Genomic DNA, 15,821 nt, shown 5'->3' with positions numbered 1-15,821 from the left:
CCGCATTTTTAAGGGATGTGGTGGTTCAGGAGATGCCCAATGGGGTAGTGCAGGACTTAAAGGAAGGAGGAGCGGTGGATCTGGAAGGACTCGGCCAGTGTAGGCCCAAAGGTGTTCGTGCATCCTAAGGTGACAGAGAGTGCCCAAGAGAGTCTTCAATGGAGTCTGGGGTGGAGGTGAGGGTTGGAATCACTTGGGAGGTGAAAAGGGTGGTTCTCAAAAAGTAGCGTAGCTGAGGAAGGAGACTATACTCTCAAGCCTTTATCATAGTCAAGGTTTTGGTTATCCCTTAGACCGATGGTGGAGATTGGTCGAGCATTGCTAGCTGGAGCTTTCTTCAATGAAGGATCTATGAAGTGACTATATCGGTGGGAAGAGAGATTGGTGTTTGGGTGGGTGGGTGGGTGGGTGGGGGATATTGCTAGATTTGTGGTTCTCCAGAGCGTTCAATATGATCGGATCCTGTATCAACAAGGGGCTAATGATCTATCCAGTGACGGAGTCAGGATTAGAAGTTAAGATGACTAGTATCCTTGTCAAAAGAAAGAGGTTGATAACGGCTCCTGAGATGATTTCAATCGTGGTGGGGGAGGAAATGGTTTCCATTTGAGTGGTGAAGGAGGTTCCTGGGGCTGTCAAGAGGCCGTTGGAGGTCAAAGTGGGGGTAGAGGTCACCGGAAGGCCAACTTGGGGGGGGGGGGCTCGGTGTGGTCATGGTGGATGTCGGAACACACTCCCTATGCTTCGGCAAAGCACCAAATGAAGTGATGGATGCATGGTGCCCACCTAATGCCTTTTGTGCGATAGCTAGCCCAGGGTCCTCTCACAGAGTGTGACACGTGGCATCGATGTAGACATTTTCTCAAAGGCAGGAGCAGAGGGCGGCTCTCTCATCAAGAGAGAGGCAAAGGGGTTTGACACATATTGTAAGCTGACTTTCTGTCCGTGGTGGTAGCAAAGGACAACTTGAGTGTCAACCAAGATGATCCAGATTCTACACTTGGTAGGGTGACAAAGAGTCGATGGGGCATTTGGTCGAGGGAGTATGCTTGGGTGCTAGATAGAGGTTCAAGTAGGGGAGGTGATGCCGTGGTGCGAGTGTTGGGAGACTTGTGTCCCGTTGACATGAGGGTGATGGCAACGGGTGTTTGTCTTTCTCTAAAGTTCTCGCCATGTACCTTGGGTGATGTGGGTGGCGTTGATTTCTCGCTCGTGTGATTTCTCTCCCTTCTGCGGTTCGTGTGGCTATTTCTAACTTTCGAGTCACGTGCGAATCGGTCTTCTCCCGTATAATTCAAAGTGCTTCGGTTTTTGTTTTTTTTTTCCTTTTGAATTCCAGGAGAGCCCCCGAGGTTGGCTCTTGTAATTTCCGATGAAGGGATCTCACCATAGCTGATGGAGTCAGGACCCAACGAGGACCTAGAATCCGACGTTTTCAGTAGAGCGATGGTGGAGCTTGAAGGCTCGTCTGATGCTTTGATGGAAATCCCTTCTGATGATAGGCTGTTGGCTCGATTAGTCAAGCTGTTTGAAGTTTCAGGGAAGCTCTTGGGGAGGTGCTTGAGGTAGCTCTGCTTTTAAGTGGCCCTTTGTGGGAGTGGGGATCTCGACCTCACCATTAGTCACATGAGTTCTCCAAGGTTTGCCAAGGAGGACAACTTTGGTGATCAAGTGTCGAAAACTAGTGAGAAAAGATAGCTCAGGATGGTGATGCACCAAGGAGGCAAAATGGTGGGTGTCACTTTTGGTGGTAAAGTGGAATATTATAATGCCTTGTTCCTATTTGTGAAGGAGAGGGGAAACCAAGGATCTCAACCTGCATCTTAGAAGAAGATCCAACGATCCCCCATAGGTGATAGGGAGCTGGTAAGTCTTGTATCAGACATCAATTTCTTAGCTGGGGAATCTGGGTCTAGAGTTAGGAGGGGGAGGAGGGGTAGGTCAAGTGTCCAAATGAAGATCTTATGTTGGAATGTAAGGGGAGTTGGACTGCCCGCAGAAGAGGGGAAAGATTAATGATAGTTGTTGTAGGTCGAAGGCTCAGGTGATATCTTTCAAGGAGACCAAGGTACATGTCATCATCCTAAAGCTCATGGATCTCTATGGGAAGTGAAGTCAAAGGAGTTGGTGGTAATTGAGTCTGATGGGTCGGCTGGGGGTATTGTGGTGGCTTGGGGTTCCAATATTTGGGCCAAGGAGACCTGGTGGGGAGGGTCATTTTCAGTGTTGATGGTTCTTAGGGTTGTTATGTCAGGATTCTAGTGGTGCTTCACGACACCCTATGGGCTGAACCAAGCAGTGAGGATGCATGACTTCTGACTTTTGGGAAGAGCTTGATTTAGTGCACGATAGGTTTGTTTTCCCCTTGGTGCATGGGGGGTGATTTTAACGTGACAAGATTAAGCTTCAAAAAGTCCAACAGGGGCAAGATTACATGTAGTATGGAGTTCTTGTTGTGGGTAGACAGGCAGGGGTTGGTGAATCTTCCGATGGCATATGACAAGTATTCATGATCAAATGAACAAGAAAAGCCGGTAATGTTCGGGTTAAACAGATTTTTGTTGTTAGTGGAGCGGGTGGAGAATTTTCCATTGGTCTCTTCAAAGGGGTTTCCAAAACCTATTTCAGACCATTGTCTTATTTTGTTGGAGGTAGAGGTGGAGAGGTAGGGGCCAAAGCCATTTAAGTTCTAGCTATCATGGCTAGAGGTAGAGGGGCTAGTTTTTGGAACTCCCTCACCGTGGAGGGTTTTGTTGGGTTCCGACCTAGTTAGAAGTTGAAGCTTTTTAAAGGCAAAATGATTTCTTATAAGAGGAGTTTTTGGGGAGGCCTGAGGGGGAGATGGATGATCTACTAAAAAGATTTCACGCCCTTAAAGGCAGAAGACTCAGAGTTTTCAGAGGAAGAAAAGAACTACAATGTGTGGCTATCTTAAGAATATTTGAGCAGACATAAGGAGGAAGGGATAAGATGAAAGCAATGGTTGAGGGTTGCATGGTTAAAGGAGTGGGATGAAAACACTAGATTAAAGGAGTGGGATGAAAACACTAGATTCTTCCATAACAGCGCCAGTGCACGAGCTAGTTGCACTAGATTCTGTTGTTATGAACATCAGAAGAATTGAGAAAGACTAGGTGTGCATATCTGTGGTTGAATTTTATAAATCTCTCCTCATGGACGATGGGTGGGATAGGCCCTAGGTGGGTGATCTTGAGATTTGCAGTCTTTCCGATGTTGATGCTGCATCTGTTGAGAGGCCGTTTTTGGAGGATGAACTCAAGGCTACCGTGAAGTCTTTGGGAAGGGATAAGGTCCGGGATGAAGTCAAGGCTGCCGTGAAGTCTTTGGGAGGGGATAAGGTCCCAAGTCCCAATGGCTTCCCAATGGCCTTTTATAAGGAGTTTTGGAAAATGGTCAAAGGAGATATCATGAACTTCATGTTGGAATTCTACACAAGGGGTCGTTCATTGATGGAACTGGTACGTCTTTCATAGCCACAATTCCGAAGGTCACTGGGGCAAAAAGCTTGAAACATTTCAGGCCGATTAACTTGATTGGAAGGCCATATGAGATCCCAGCTAAAACATTGGCTTCAAGGTTTCAAGTCGTTTTGGCTAGTGTCATCTCTAAGAATCAAGGTGCTTTTATTGTGGACAGACGTGTCATTGATAGTGTGCTTTTAGTTCACGAGCATGTCAACTCTTGGCACAAGGAAGGAGGTAAAGGCAGAGTTTGTAAATTAGATTTGGAGAAGGCTTACGATATGCCAACTGGAAGTTTTTGGATTACATGCTAAGGAAGATGGGTTGTAGCTTGAGATGGAGAGGGTGAATAAGGGAGTGTGTCAGTTCAAATCACTTTTTTGTCTTGGTGAATGGGTCCTCAAAAGGGTCCTTTAAGCCTTTGAGGGGAATTTGGCAAGGTGGCCTCCTATTTGTTTGTGGTGGCGGTTGAGGCTTTAGGAAGGATGATAGCTAAAGGGCAGGAGGCTGACTTTTTTCATGGGTTTAGGGTGGATAAGGTGACAGGTGAATTCTCCAATCTTTCACCTTCAGTTCACCGATGACACTCCTCTTCTGTGAAGCTGATGACGTTATGGTGAAAAAGTTGAGAATGATCGTCTTATGCTTCGAAGCAGTGTCAGGGCTTAAAGTGAACATAGCCAAGAGTGAGATCTTGGGGGTGCGCATGTCTAGGGAGGTCGCTTGGTTAGCATGGATTTTATCGTTTGGGGGGCCTTCTCCTCAATTTATCTGGAGCTTCCTTTCTGTATTGGGAAGTCAGGAAAGCACTTGTTGGATGTAGTGATGGAGCGTTCTAAAGGAAGTTAGTTAAATGGAAGTGTCGATACTTATCTCTAGGCGGTTAGATAACTCATAAAATTTGCTTTATCGAATTTTCCCTCGTACTTCATGTCCCTCTTCAGATGTCTGAAGTCAGTCATGGCTCTATTGGAGAAGGTAAGAAGAAAGTGAAGAAATTTCACCTCTTGGGATGGGAATGGTTGTGGAGGTTTGGGGAGGAGGAAAACTCTGTGCAAAGTGGTCATTGCAAATAAATATGGATGCTAGGAAGGGAGATGGTGGGTTAAAGAATCTCCTCCCTTTATAGTGCTTTTGGGTTGTGGAAGGGGATCTCTTTGTTGAAGGAGGAATTTAGAGTTGTGGTTGGCTTCTCTTTGGGTAACGGGAAAAAATTCCGTTTTTGGTATGACGTGTGGGTCAAGGACTCTCCTCTTCAGGTCGTTTTCCTAAGAATTGTTGGTTTCTCCTTGGAGAATAATATTTTGGTGTCTAAATGCTTCTCGTTTATTGGAACCAAAGTAGTTTGGTCTCCTTGTCGAAGAGACATGCTGGATGAGGAAGTAGAATTTATGAGGCTTCTTGATTGTCTTTACTTGTATTCGCTGACATGAGAAGAGTGGGACAAGATAATTTGGTTAAGGGATAAATCATCTCGCTTCTCAGTCCAATCCTTCTATGGGTCGCTTCGAAACCTGTTAAAGGTTGCTCATTGTGTTCATACGACTCATGAGTGGCACTATGGCGCCCCTCCGAAGTTGCAGTTTTTTTTTGGTTGGTTGGTTGGTAGGAAGAGAGTTTTCACCATCGGCAATCTTCAAAGAAGATCTATGGTGCTCCCCAGTGTGTTGTGTTTAGTGGATGTCGAGTTAGTCAACCACCTCTTCATTTATTTTAAGTTTGCTTTGGAGATGTTGAGTTGCCTTGTCATATCTTTCTACGTGTCTTGAGTTATGCTAGAATCGGTTGAAGAATTGCTCTCGAGTTGGCACAGCATGGGGACCAAGAGGCAAAAGACAGTCGTTTGGAGATTAGCTATGCTTGTCATCTGGTAGTGATTTAGGGGGAAAGAAATGGGAGATATTTTCGCATTGTTTCTTGTAAGGAGGCGGAGGCATCCTCGAAGGCCAAGTCTTTTTGTATTGGAATGGGCTTCTGGTATGAAGTCCTTATAAGATTGTAATTTAGTTTTTCTGCCTAGTTTGTAGATTATTGTGTCATCTCGACATTGTTTCAATAAAAAATTTCGTTACCCCTAAAAAAAGAAAGAGGAAATCTCTCTACAAACAATTGATTCAAATACGGCTGACCTGGTTATAGAACATTGGTTTGTATCCCATTTTTTTGGATACTTTTATGGATGAGGATGCAATGGGTGCTGACCGTCCTACCTCATGTCTTCGTCACAATGTGGCGCACATGTCCAAGATCAAGGCCATTTATTTGGTGGTCCCACTACGTACGTGTCCTGACAAAAAAATTACTGCCCCACTCATCAGGTGGGGCCTATAATTCTGGTGTAGCCAACGAATAAAAATTGTTAACTGCACGCAGTTATATGAAACCCTAAGGCCAAATCATGTCCAAACCACCCAATTCAAAAATAGAGATTCTTTCACTTAAAAAGAAATGGAAAAATAATGCAATAAGTAGCAAATAATTGAAACTCTTATCAGTTTTGAAGGCCTAGATCATACATGTGAAAACACGTACAAACCCTAGCCTAAAGCTTTTAGAGAAGGTAAACATATTCCAAAAGCTACTGAACATTTTTTGTTTATTGAACTTTTATATAAAGAAAAAAAAAACCCTAACACTAATTTAGGCATTTCATCAAGCATGAATTATAGGCTGGATGATATAATTTCAACTATATAATCTTATTTTAAAGGAGGAAAAAAAATTAAAATACCCTTATTTGCTTAGGTGATACATAAGCAAAGCAAAAAAGAAAAAAGAAAAAAAAAATAAATATAAAATTCGGAACTAAAGGTAAATGCCACCAAGTGGACCAAAAAATACAGCACGGGTGCCATAATGCGTGGTTGATTGATTATTCTATAGATTTGGGAAGATATTTGGGTCCCTTTTCATGCTATAATCAATCCTTAAACTCCTCAACAAGTATATTACCCCAATCTATTAACATCAAGTTATCGAAGTCTTAGTTAGGTTAAGACTTACAAGATTTTGGCCTGCTTGAACATTCCTGTAGGAAAATCCTAACCTCTCATACTGTGACATGCTAACAGATAGCCGAGGAGAGCCATCCAGCAACCGTCCTCATTCAATGAAAGTCTAAGATCTGTCAACCTTCGAGATTTTTATATGACAACGAAGAAGATAATTTTTTTGAAAATTTGTTGCTTTGGTGGGGCAAACCTTGCTTTCTCCTAATTGAGAGAGTGAGGATTGGAAAAGGAAAGATTTTAAAATAGTTTTCTTTGCCTCCAAACGAGTAAGCCAATTTACAAACCTTGAGAACAAGGTTCTTCTCAACCGTTCAATCTTGTGTATTGGGCCCAGGGTTTTGTTGTATGCCATCCGGCCTCCATTGAGTTCCACCATGATGGATGGGATCCCATGGAAAATCAGGCCCATCCAATCATCAGGCACGATACACTGTAGAAAACAATGGACTAAACACTCAAAAAAATTTTCAAAATTCATGCAGTGGCCCGTATGATGGTTGGATTAGTCTGATTTCTGGGCGTCCCCTTCACAGGGCAACCCTGCTAGATGGACGCGGATTGCGTCCTATCCCCCGCCCGTCTCCAGCTGGGAACGGGCAGTAGCTTTGAGTGGCCACCGTGATGTATGGATCTTATCTACACTGTCCATTCATTGTTTCCTATCATTTTAGGCTATTAGCCCAAAAATGAGGCAGATCGAATGCTCGAGTGGACTACAAAATGGGGATTATAACTTTTACCGTTTAAAGTATCCGCAGGCATTAGTCTCACTTCAAAAAAGAGATGGGACACCCTGTGTTTTCAAAAAAAAAAAAAACCTTCTTAGGGGCCACATGGGCTTTGGATGGAGCTGATATTTGTGTTTTCTCTTCATCTAGGTCTACCTAACTTTATGAATAGGTTTTGATGGCAAATAAACATCACGGTGGGCTCTACAAAAGTTTCAACGGTGAGAATCATGATCACCGCTGCTTCCTGTGGTGTGGTCCACTCGAGCCTTGGATCTGCCTCATTTTTGGGCTTATACCCTAAAATGATACTAAAAATGAATGGACAGTGTGGATAAGGCCCATACGTCACGGTGGCCACTCAAAGCTCCTACCCGTTCCCAGCTGGAGACAGGCAGGGGTAGGACGCAATCCGCGTCCCCGCTTAGATGGGTTGGATGCCAAGCATGCATTAAGGTGGGCCCCCCAAAAACACCAGTTACGGAATCAAGTTGCTACTGGTTCTTCTACAGGTCTTAGAAAAAGCTTATTCTACAAGGACGCGGATTAGATACTGACGTGGTCAGTAGCCAAATCGCTACTGAAGTGACGTCACAAAGCTCCGTGGACCACACCATGATGCATGTGTTATATCCATACCGTCCACTAATTTGGAGATATCGTTTTATGGCATGGGGAAAATAATGAGATAGATCTAAAGTTCAAGTGGATCCCACCATATAAAACAGTGGGGACAGTGACATCCACCATTCAAAACTTCTTAGGGGCCACAGAAGTTTCCGATCAAGCTGATATTTTTGTTTTCACTTTATCCATATGTTAACTTATGAATAGGTTGGATCTCAAAAAAACATCATGGTGAGTCCTGTAAATGTTTCAATGATGGGTGTGACTGCTCCCACGGTTTTCTGTGGTGGGTCCACTTGAATTTTAGATCTATCTCATTCTTTTTCTTATGTCATAAAACGATCTCTACAAATGGTTGGACGGTATGGATACAACACATTCATCATGGTGGGGTCCACAGAACTTGGTGACGTCAATTAAGTAGCGATTTGGCTAATGACCTTGTCAGTATCTAATCCGCGTCCATTCTACAAGTGCTGCATGTGGGCCCCAGATGGTGTGTACATTGTTTCCTGTGGTCTGGTCCGCATCACAGTGGGCCCCACCATATGGGCCACCAAATAATAGAATAATAAGCCTATTTTAATTGGATTTGTACAGGAGCTGGTCTTTGTATTTACTTTCTTATGGCACGCAAATTTGCCGTGGACTCCCATGCATTGCAGCCTGCTCTACTAGAATGCTTTCCATCACTTGGTCCATCCAGCAAATGGCATGCATGTATGCCAATCAGTGCCGTTCAAATCATGGGCCAAAGCGTGGATGGAGCTTGGCCCAAAAATCACTTGGCGTGGAATATTTTTGGCCATCGTCAAATGGACAGTTTTGTTGTTAAACAGATGTATCTAATCTTGGAGTCCGAGATCCTCGACCAGTCGATAGACAGGCTTGATTAGTTGAAGGTCCCTTCGACTAGTCGAAGCCCTACTTCAACTAGTCGAAGATTACGCAAACTGCGCGCGAACTGCGTAAATTTGAGGTGGTTTCTGAACTTTTCCAAAGTCAGTGTGTAAGTGGAGTTTCCTAAACTATAGATAAGGGTCTCTAAGCCATTCTAAGGTAAGCTAAGGCTTTCTAGAGTATTCTAAAAGGTTTCTAAAAGAGTTCTAGGGTTATCAAAAGGTGTAGCAAGGGTGAGATTCGAAGTTGTTTGAATCGGGTAAATCCTCTCTTTTTATAATTTCTATTTTCATTGTGGATTTCTGTCGTTTTGTGCCGTGGTTTTTTCCTGAAAGGGTTTTCCACGTTAAATCTTTGTGTTATCTTGTGATTGCTTGGTGCACTTCGATTGTTATCATAGATCCATATCTGTGTGATTCCACAGCACAAATCCCAACAAATAGTATCAGAGTTATCGTTGGGGCACATATCTGAATCTGCAGGATTATTAATAATGAGAAATGACTAGTTTGATATTAAGAAGTACTCAGAAAAAAATAATTTTGAGTTATGGAAAGTTAAGATGATTAGCCTATTAACCAAGCAAGACGAGATTAAGGCTCTTGAGGAGCGGAAATATATCATAAAAGATGAAGAATAAGAAAATCTTAATCGTAATGCTTTAGCCTTTATCCGTTTATGTCTCACAGATGAGGTTTTTTATAATGTTTTGAGGGAGAAAACTGTAGTTAATTTGTGGGCGAAGTTAGAGAACATCTATGCTAAAAAGTCTTCTGAAAATCGCTTACACTTGAAGCTACATTGCTATACTTTTAAGATGACAGATGGTGGAGATCTGGAAGCTCACATCAACAACTTTAATAAATTGATGTGTAAATTACTAGATATGAAGGAAGTGGTCAAAGATGAAAAACATGCATGTATATTGTTTAATTCACTTCCTGCATCATATAAGTTATTCAAGGACATAATGTACACCGCAAATAAAACCCTGAGTGTCAACACCATTATCTTAGCCATTCAAGGGAAAGCCATGAGAAAGCTAAACAGCGACATGGGGACATCTTCCGATGCACTGATTACGAGGGGTAGAGATTTTGAGTGATGTATATGATCTTCAAGGCCTAGATCCAAATCTAAGGGCAAGGGCAAAAGAAAATTAAAGTTTTGGAACTGTGGAATGTTTGGACACACGAAGAAGGATTGTAAAAATCCTAAAACGAAGAAAGAAAATTTAGCGGATTCTTCCAAGGAGACTAATGTTGTCACATCTGATGAAGAAACAAGTGGTGGTAATGTTTTATCTGTTTTCATGATTGGTCACTTATATGACAATCATAAAGGCGAGTGGATACTTGACACATGGGCATCATATCACATGACTCCTCATCAGAGTTGGTTCGCTAGTAAGTATAAGGAATGCGATGGTGGATAAGTTTTTATGGGCAATGACAATGCCTGTAATCTTGTGGCTATTGGTACAATGAACATCAAGATGTTTGATGGGATGGAGTGTACCTTGACTGATATCAGGCACGTTCCTGATATGAAAAAAGTCTAATTTCTCTTGGTGCACTTGGAGCTATAGGGTGCAAGTTCACTGGTATTAATGGTGTTCTTAAAGTTTCAAAAGGGGCATTCGTGGTTATGAGAGCGCAAAGGTACGAAAACCTTTACAGGTTGATCGGGACCACTTCAATAGGTGGAACGGCAGCAGTTATTGAATATTCCACATCTCTACGTATGTGGCATGCTCGTCTGAGCCACATGAGTAAGCGAGGAATGAAGGTATTTTCTAATCGATGTTTAATTCCAGCTTTTAAAAATTCTGATTTAGATATATGCGAGCATTGTAAATATGGTAAACAATTTAGATTGTCTTTTAAATCTGAAAAGCATGTATGTAAGGGAATGCTTGATTATGTGCACTTTGATGTATGTGGTCCATCACTAGAAGTTTCCATTAAGGAGTCATCATGGTTTGTTTCATTCATTGACGACTACTTCAGGAAAGTTTGGGTTTACTTCATGAAACGTAAATCCGAAGTTTTCACCATATTTAAACAATGGAAGGTAATGGTGGAAAAACAGTTAGGGCGAAAAATAAAAGTTTTAAAGACTGACAATGGTGGAGAATTTACTTCCACTAAATTTAATGAATATTAGAAGGATGAAGGGATCATTAGGCATAAAACAGTGAACCACACGCCCGAATAAAATGGTGTGGTTGAGCGAATGAATCAGACTCTCTTGGAGAGGGCCAGATGCATGTTAAATAATGCTGTATTGGGCAAGGACCTATGGATAGAGGCCGTTAACACGACCTACTTTTTGGTGAACCAGTCTCCTTCTACGACAATTGAATGTAAAATTTCAGAGGAAGTATGGAGTAGTAATAAGATTGACTACTCAGATCTGCGCATATTTAGTTATGAAGCTTACTCTCATGTACTGTCAGTCGAGAGAGATAAGCTACACCATAGAGCCAAAAAGTATATTTTTGTTGGCTATGGTATTGGTGTAAAAGGTTACAGGTTGTTTGATAAGGTCACATGTAAGGTCATCACTAGTCGTAACGTCAGATTCGATGAAACCTCTCTATTCCGCAAGAATGATCAAGATGAGCAAGAGGAACTAGAATGGTTAATCGTAGATGTTTAGATTAACATAAATGATACTCAAGAAGAGATAGATGCGCAGACAGAGGTACAGGATCAGGTGGAACAACCACCTGTGAGGAGGAACCCACCATGTGATCCTAAGTTACCGGCAAGATACAGAGACAACTCTAATATTACATATGCCCTTTTTACAGATGAAGAGGACACATCTACTATTTAAGAGGCTCTCAGTGAACCTGATGCAGGAAAATGGAAAGCGGTTGTGGATGATGAGATAGACTCGTTGCACAAAAACCACATATGGGAGCTGGTGGAGCTTCCAGTGGGCCGAAAAGCGATCGGATGTAAGTGGTTATTCAAAAAGAAACATGATGGATACAAAGCTAAATTAGTAGCAAAATGTTATGATCAGAGAGAAGGAATCGACTTCACAGAGATATTCGCATCGGTGGTTAAGCAAGTGTCTATCAGATTTGTGTTGGCACTGGTTGCTCAATACGATCTCGAGCTGTAACAAATGGATATTAAAACTACATTCTTACACGGAGAGTTGGAATAACAGATCTACGTGAAGCAACCAGAAAGCTACGAAGTTAAAGGGGCAGAGAAAAATGTTTGCAGGTTAATGAGGTCGTTGTATAGCCTGAAACAGTCGCTTAGGCAGTGGTATAAAAAATTTAATTTTTTCATGTTGAGTTAGAAATTTACTCGAAATTAATACGATCACTGTGTCTATTACAAGACACTGAGTGATGGCAGATTCATCATCCTAGTATTATATGTTGATGATATGTTGATCGCCAATTATTATATGTCTGAAATCAACGTACTGAAGACTCAGTTATCAGGGATATTCGAGATGAAAGATCTGGGAGCTGCGAAGAGGGTTCTCAGCATAGATATTCATAGAAACAGGAAGATGATGAGGCTTTGGTTATCATAGGCAGAATACCTTGAAAATGTGCTGATCAAGTATGAGATGAACTAGATAAAGCCGGTGAGCGTTCCCTACGTTACTCACTTCAAGCTTTCTTCAGAACAATGTCCTAAATCAAATAAAGAAAAGCAAGTTATGTCTCATATGCCTTATTCGAATGCGGTTGGCAGTTTAATGTATGTCATGGTCTATACGAGACCAGATATTTTACGGGCAGTTGGTGTTGTGAGCAGATACATGCAAATCCCGACAAGCAACATTGGGAAGCGGTGAAATGACTACTTCGATACATTCGAGGTACAAAAGACTATGTCTTAACTTTTAAGAAGACAATGACAAAGTTGGTAGGGTATGTGGATTCAGACTACGCAGACAGTGTAAATTTCAAAAAGTCTATTTCAGGATACTCGTTTGTATTAGCGGGTGGAGCAATAAGTTGGATGTCGAAGTTTCAGTCCGTGGTGACTCGTTTCACGACCGAAACAGAGTATATGGCAGTGACATAAGTGTTTAAGGAAGATGTTTGGTTAAGAAGTATGATAAATCAGTTGAGACTTCAGTAGGAGGCCGTTTCGGTTAACTGTGATAGCGAGAGCACTATCAATTTGGCTAAAAATTCTGTTTATCACTCTCGTACTAAACACATTTATGTTCGTCACCATTTTATCCGACAGGTGCTTGAGGAAAGAGGCGTAACACTGGAGAAGATTCACACTAATGTGAATTCAGCAGACTTGCTCACCAAGGTTGTTCTTACAGAAAAGTTCAAGTTTTGTACAACTTCTCTGGGCTTGACGATGGCGTAAAAGAAGGACGAAGTGTGCACGAGAAGCGTTGATTGAAGCTATGCATGATGTGATACGAAGATAAGAAAAGATGGCAAAAAGATACACATTTAAATATTGAAGACATGGTTGAGATTGTTGTTAAACAGGTGTCTCCAATCTTGGAGTTCGAGATCCTCAACCAATCGAGGGACTGGCTCGACTAGTCGAAGGTTACGCAAATTGCAAACGGACTGTGTAAATTTGAGGCAGTTTCCGGATTTTTTCAAAGTCGGTGTGTAAGTGGAGTTTCCTAAACTATAAATAGAAGTCTTTAGGGTCATTCTAAGGCAAGCTAAGACTTTCTAAAGTATTCTAAAGGGTTCTAGGGTTATCAGCAAGTGTGAGATTCGAGGTTGTTCAAATCGGGTAAGTCCTCTCTCTTTGTAATTTCTATTTTCATAGTAGATTTCTATCACTTTGTGTCGTGATTTTTTTTTTGATAGAGTTTTCCACGTTAAATTTTGGTGCTCTTTTGAGATTGCTTGGTGCTCTTGGATTGCTATTCTAGATCCATATTTGTGTGATTCTGTAGCACAAATCTCAATAGGTTTAAGAGAAAATGTTAACCGTTCACATCTAACTGGCAAAATCAGACTCTTGATACTGTCTGATCAGGTTGATTTTAAGCTACACAATGGGTCCAACAAATTGGACATGCGATATAGTCCACTTGTAAGGTGGATGAATGGGAGGTGCAACTCGACTGAAGATGCATGTCAATCGCAGGCACGGATCTTCAAGCTGGAAACAGAAATATCATGCAAGTTCCTCAATGATGCATGTGAGAAACCTGGGCCGTTCTTATGAAGGATGATGTTCCAACGGTCCACATCAACGTGCAGACGTACACAGACCCGTTTTTAGCACATAACATATGAACCAAGAGGTGCCATCTGATGAACGCCACGGATACGTCACACATGGACCAAATCGGCACGTATGAGGAGCTTTTGTCCGGTGCTTCGAGAAGGTGGCATCTGCAAGTTGCAATCTTCCCTATAAAAAATGGACGAGATTCCTGAGACAGTTCACAACTATTTTGAAAAATGATCGTGACTAATCTCACTTTGGAACTCTTATAATGCCATCCAGACTATTCAAATCGTGAACCAGATTTTGGATGGACCATATATCTAGAATCGCACTAATCAATAAATTCTAGCCGTTCAAATGATGGCTATCAAACAGATGGTCAAAACAAGAAGAAAAAAAAAAAGAATAGTCCAAATATGAAGTGTTGTCTTATCAGTGTAGTTTTTCGGTTATGGTCCATCCAAAGTTGGGTAAGCGGTTTGGACGGTTCCGATTTCCTTAGAACTATGCCACTTGTACGGTATAAGAGTCCCCGCAATGGTGGTAAACTAACATTAAGAACCTATCAGGAAAAATACAGAGGCACGCCGTACAAGGCAGAGAACCATTTGTCGGTCCTGCCCCCCAACTGAAACACACACAACATTTCTCAACGCTAGTGGCTATTTTGGGTAACTCTCATCCCCACCAACCAATCAGAAATCGGCAACATATATGGATGTACAAGATATGCATTCATAAGGGTATTTTCGTAATATCACCATCAAGAAATTCAGGGAGTTATTTGGTCATCCGTAGATTAATACTCATGCTCTGGCCAGCTGCACATGTGGCATGGATCAAACTCAGAGTAAATCGTCCAAGACGTGGGACCCAGTGCAGATAGATCATATCAAAACCTACTACCATTAGAGGGGGCTTGTTGGTTGGATTGAGAAGTTCTTTTATTTTAACGGTCCATTATTACATGTCTAAAAAACTGGCCAAAGAAGGCATCATCCTCTCTAGATTTTGGTTTATGATCCAAATAAGTGGGGCCCACAACTTGGACGGTTCGATTCCAGATGCATATTCTTTATGATATGTTATCTGAGTGCTTATGCATTTGAACTGTCATGCAGCTGGAGTACCAAAGTTTTTTTTTTTCTTATAAACCTGAGAGCTGGTCTTTATATTCGCTGGCAGAACGGATCTGCCACATACATGTCGACGGATGTACACTTGGCATATGTTCCTCGTTACAGACCGTTCAAAATTACGATGGACGGAGGACCTTAACTTCCCGTTGTGGCCATCGATGTATTATATCAATGAAGATCCAGCCGTCCATGACAAATATATATATCCATCAGAGGTTTGGAATCGTGCAAATTCAATCTAAATCAGAGGCCCACAATTTGGTTGGTTCGATTTGAGACAAGTGTATGCCACGTCTAAAACTTGGGATGCATGCGTATGGACCATCACACTCGACCAGAGCACCAATGTTTCCCAAGAAACCAAAACTTTTTCGTATGTGTGCGTACGCATGAACCCTACACACACGTGTCAACACCTCATTGGCTTCTACATTTGCCGTGTCAGTCAAGTCCTGACTGGTGACCGCATGTAGTTCCGCAGGTCCTATCCCAACGCCTCCCACCATCAACATGCTTCTCCCCCCACAAGCCCACATCAAAACAAACATCAGCCACCCACGTGTCCACCTCCCTCACACGTGCCCCGACCACCTCTCTCCACGTTTGCCGAGCCCACCCAATTCTCTATAGCTATAAAACCTCCCCACCAAACCCTCTTTCCTTCTCTCACACTCCTGCATGCAAGAGAGAGAGAGAGAGAGGTTGAGTTGCATGCAAAAGGAGAAGGAAAAGCACC

Source organism: Magnolia sinica, chromosome 16 (genome assembly GCF_029962835.1).
Source record: "Magnolia sinica isolate HGM2019 chromosome 16, MsV1, whole genome shotgun sequence".
Lineage (NCBI taxonomy): Eukaryota > Viridiplantae > Streptophyta > Magnoliopsida > Magnoliales > Magnoliaceae > Magnolia > Magnolia sinica.
The sequence above is the reverse complement of the archived record's forward strand: the minus strand, read 5'-3'. Positions refer to the sequence as shown.